The sequence below is a fragment of the Sinocyclocheilus anshuiensis genome, unplaced genomic scaffold, assembly GCF_001515605.1.
Source record: "Sinocyclocheilus anshuiensis isolate Anshui unplaced genomic scaffold, SAMN03320099.WGS_v1.1 scaffold482, whole genome shotgun sequence".
NCBI classification, from domain to species: Eukaryota; Metazoa; Chordata; class Actinopteri; order Cypriniformes; family Cyprinidae; genus Sinocyclocheilus; species Sinocyclocheilus anshuiensis.
Genome location: NW_015547676.1, coordinates 1,247,928 through 1,252,815, shown reverse-complemented (window position 1 = coordinate 1,252,815; position 4,888 = coordinate 1,247,928). Strand labels below are relative to the sequence as shown.

The 4,888-nt window shown below is 36.1% G+C and overlaps 1 protein-coding gene across 1 annotated transcript in view; it reads right to left on the bottom strand.

Moving 5' to 3' along the window:
• Nucleotides 1–4,154, bottom strand: part of LOC107703009 (NADPH--cytochrome P450 reductase-like) — a 42,134-nt gene extending 37,980 nt beyond the window's left edge. Inside the window, exon 1 of the mRNA XM_016505497.1 lies at nt 4,078–4,154. The gene's annotated coding sequence lies outside the window, so the exon portion shown is untranslated. The remainder of the gene's footprint in view (nt 1–4,077) is intronic.
• Between the last annotated feature and the right edge of the window lie 734 nt (nt 4,155–4,888).

Below are 4,888 nucleotides of genomic sequence, written 5' to 3'. Positions count from 1 at the left end.
TCTTTCACGCAGCATACAGCGGTGTTGTGCATTTTGACCAGTTGATGGGAAAAGTATTCTTAAAATGCATTCAAAATTCTGAATAATTTGTAATATATAATTATTCACGGTATTTAGAAGTGCCCACGATAACAATATCGTGCATACTCATTACCATGATATATCGCATTACCGAATACCGGCACAAGTCTAGACAGCCTCGATGACGTATGCAGCCTTCGAATTCGATTTGTTTAGCATTTCAACCGATTTGAATCGTCACATATTTTAATCAATTTTCAACCAGCTCGTGGTTAATCGTTACATCCCTATATATAATTACAGTATTTTTTGTGATTAAGCTATAGCATTTGTGCATTTAAACAATGTTTTTAGACTACTGTTTTTCATACAGAAACGTAGAAACCATAAAGTTATATTTTTACTATGGTATCGAGGTGTGCTATAGACAGAGCGTCATAATCTGAAAACCACATCCACCGGGGGGGAAAACAATCCAACGCTCTCCATGGACTTTGTATTGTGGGAAGCTGCCGCCTTGTCATTTCTGAGTCCGACTTATAACAAAAAACAGAACAATGTCCAGGGCTCTCGAGTCGCGATACGGCTGGATTAAACTTCAAAAGGCAATGATGTCAATGAATAAATATGAGCGGAGCGCGGATGTCTTTATTTGAATGTATCTGAAGGGAACCGACGGTTCTCAGAAACGTGTCGCTGGCGTTTTAATTTCATTTTACCTATAATCCCTGATAAAGCAGCGTTTATAAGCGCGGAGCTGCTTTGTGTACAGCCGTTACCGGGAAACCGCAATATTTCAGCTCCTAAAGCGCCACCTCGTGGCAGAGAATGAATTTGCATTTCCAACTAGCCTTTCTTGCTGTTTATGGTCAGATCAATGCAAATATCAACTCATGTTTTTATGCAGCAAACACAGAGTTGTAAATGAGAACGAAGTTAATGTGCCTTCTAAAAATCGAAAACAATTAAGACGTATAATTATTTATACGTTTTAAATTGACAATTTATATGCTTGATTTATCCCTTTTCATAAGCAGCGTTTATAAGCGCGGAGCTGCTTTGTGTACAGCCGTTACCGGGAAACCGCAATATTTCAGCTCCTAAAGCGCCACCTCGTGGCAGAGAATGAATTTGCATTTCCAACAAGCCTTTCTTGCTGTTTATGGTCAGATCAATGCAAATATCAACTCATGTTTTTATGCAGCAAACACAGAGTTGTAAATGATAAAGAAGTTAATGTGCCTTCTAAAAATCTAAACAATTAAGACTGTTAATATTTATAAGTTTTAAGTTGACAATTTATATGCTTGATTTATCCCTTTTCATAAAAATGATCTAAAGGCTGAAATGCTGGTGTATACGATTTTTGCTCATACTCAACCCCACTAATACTGTGTTCATTTTTACTTGTGCAGCTGTTAAAATGGGTCATAAATTGCCTTAAATTTATTTTTAAAAAATTCTGCAGATACCCTGTAAATAGTGAAATAAAATTCCTTCCTTCAAATTTGTTGATATTTGTGTATTGAAAATATTTTTGATTTACATTTAAACTCCTATCTGATTTTCTATATTTAAAAAATATATTTTTTTTTTATTTGGGTTAGTTAAATTACTTTTCAGACTACCAAAATCTGAAGAGCAACTGCCCGAAGGCCTACCAGGGATTTTGCGAGCATTGATGTCTAAAAGCTGCTGTGTGACAAGGTGTACAGCAAATAAGCTAAAAAAAAAACAGAACTATGTTTTTATAAGCTGTCACCCAAAAAAAACAGCGTTTAAGGACACAAAAATAGAGCGCAACGTGTCTATTACTCTGAGAACTACGCCCACTAGAGGGAAACGTAATCGGCGACAGGAAACATTCATTATTTTTTACCGTCAAAGGATTATTTCACCACCCTATGTGAACCCGAGAGGAGGAGATATATTGAGAAACTAGATTTTATTGTTCCCTTTTCCTTACCTTCCTTTTGTTTGAGAAATAATCCAACTGAATGGCCCAACGTGAAATACCCTGACATCTACAACTATTTTTGTCCTTAAACGCTCGTTTTTTTGGGTCGACAGCTTATAAAAACGTAGTTCTGGGGGTTTTTTTTAGCTTATTTGCTGTACACCTTGTCACACAGCAGCTTTTAGACATTGGTCTGGTTTTTTTTATAAGTCAGAAATGACAAGAAGGCAGCTTCCCGCAATACAAAGTCAATGGAGAGCGTTGGGTTGATCAATGAGGTCTATGAACAATCAGTTCCAAAAACAAACCAAAAACCCGGTAACAAATACGAGAAATAAGATATTTAAGCAATTTTCGTAAACCTGTCATAAAAAAAAAAAAAAACTCCACGTTACAAAAATTATCAACATTTTTCTGGGAAGTTGTTATACCCTGTGTGAGCAAAGTCAGTAAGTTTTAGTCCAATGCAATAATATTAACAAGCCTTTTCGGTTAAAACTAACTCCTGGACAGGTCAAAATGAATGGAACACAACATGAGGAGTCAAATGTCAAAACAAACTGATCTAAGCAAGCAAATCCAGTTATGAAATTTACATCTAACCTTTTTTATCACCCATTGGCAAACAACACTACTATTATCTCATAGCTTTGCTTACAAGCAATGCCATGTTCAGCCTCCAAAGTCCACATCACCACCATAGCAACTCATCTGTGTGTGTCCCATGGTAATAATCAATGTGAACTCAATTAATGAATGAATGAATGAGAGTCCAAACAGCTGATAAAAACATGACAATAACCCACACCACCCCAGTCCATCAGTTAACATCTGGAGAAGTCAAAAGCTGCATGTTTGTAAGAAACAAATCCATCATTAAGAGGTTTTTAAAATCAAACCGTTGCACAAACAGTTATTATGGATTCATATTTTGGTTTTAAGTTAAAAGCGTCTTAATGCTGGATTTGTTTCAGCTTTTGTCTTCTCAAGACGTTAACGGATGGACTGGAGTGCTGTGGATTATTGTGATGTTTTTATCAGCTGTTTGGACTCTCATTCTGACGGCACCCATTCACTGCAGAGCATCCATTGCTGAGACACTGATGCAATGCTACATTTCTCCAAACCTGATGAAGAAACAAACCCATCTACATCTCGGATGGCCCGAAGGTGAGCGAATTTTCAATGAAAGTAAATCTATGCCATTCTGAGCATCTAAAGGAAATCCCATAGGGCTCAAAAATGCTCATTCTCCTTCAAACTGAGGCTGTCTCGTGACTTAACTGTGTTGGCCATATTTCATGCTTCCATCATGAAAATGAAAAATTTGGTTACCATGCATTTGGCAAATGTATGAAACCACATTTCTGAATCTGCTTTGTCAGCATCAGAGAACATGACCCAGCTCGAAATTACAATATCACAGTCAACCAGCTTAAAACTGCCATGTCACAGCAGACCAACCAACTAATAGTGATAGAAATAAAGTTAACTTCAAGGTATTCTTTGCATATATTTTGTACAGCTAATTACTTATTGTATTTAAGTATATTAATAGCATTTTTAAGCAAAATCCTCAAGTTAATTCATGCTATGAATTAGTTAATTTATGCTATGTGAAATTGTACCAAAGGTAAACGAGATGCACACACCCTTTTTACGTTTAAAACAAACAGTGAACAACAACTTTTAACGTCTATGAATATTACCTACTGTCTACAATCTCAATAACGTAGAAAACAACTTACTAAACCACAGAGTATATTTTATTTATGTAATTTGTAAACGTAAAAAAGGTGAATTATAATTAGAAAATCAGTATGCATGTTCTAAAATGTTGATCAGACACGAACACTTTAAACTGTAGAATTAACTCTCACATGAAACACGTTATTTTTGCTGTGTGAGGTCTTTTTGTTGACTTTTTCTATCAAACTGAAGAACAACAAACTGAGAACTAAAGACACACTGCAAATCTTAGCGGCATCTAAATGCAGACATTATCATTATCGCGCAATATCTAATAAACGCAAGTTGACTGCTATATTGATAACTCTATAAGATGGTTAAAGACATGTAAGTTTGAGAAAAGCTCTTACCTGCTGCTCACTTGAGCACTGACAATAGTTTCATTCACGCGACGCGGAAACCCCACTGATACTCGCTGGACGAATCCATTCCGCCGAAGGGGGAGACGTGTAATATTTGTGCTTTTATGCATATTTACGTGGGTAAACACTGTCATATGTGTCTTTCATTCACGCGACGCGGAAACCCCACTGATACTCGCTGGACGAATCCATTCCGCCGAAGGGGGAGACGTGCAATATTTGTGCTTTTATGCATATTTACGTGGGTAAACACTGTCATATGTGTCTGTAGTGTTTGTTACTCGTAGTTTCAAATATATAGCAGTGTGTCTTTATTTCGTGTTGTGGTAATTTAATGCAGTGTAATGTTTACATCAATTTAACCCCCCCGGTAATGCAGTAGACGCTTCTAAAAGAAGATTTTGTAATGTAGCAAATGCAACGTGAAATAATCAATTACAAAGTGCAGCGGGTTAAGGGTGAGGGTTATGCAATCATTTGAATGGCACAATGTGTCTTCACGTCCATGAATCCGCAGTAGACCTTCCTCGGTCATGTTGGAGTCTAGGTTACAAAAATACAGCAAAACGTTCATGTTTTCTTATTAATTCCCAACAAGGTGAGTATTAAGGCAAGGTTTATCTCTCATCTAAACACTTTATTATATATTATGTTTTGTCACAAAATTAGAAAAGTGTTGCTATTATTTGTTGTTTTATATATATATATATATATATACAGTGTTGGGGAAAGTTACGTTTAAAAGTAATCCATTACAATATTGCGTTACTCCATAAAAAAGTAACTAATTACGTTACTT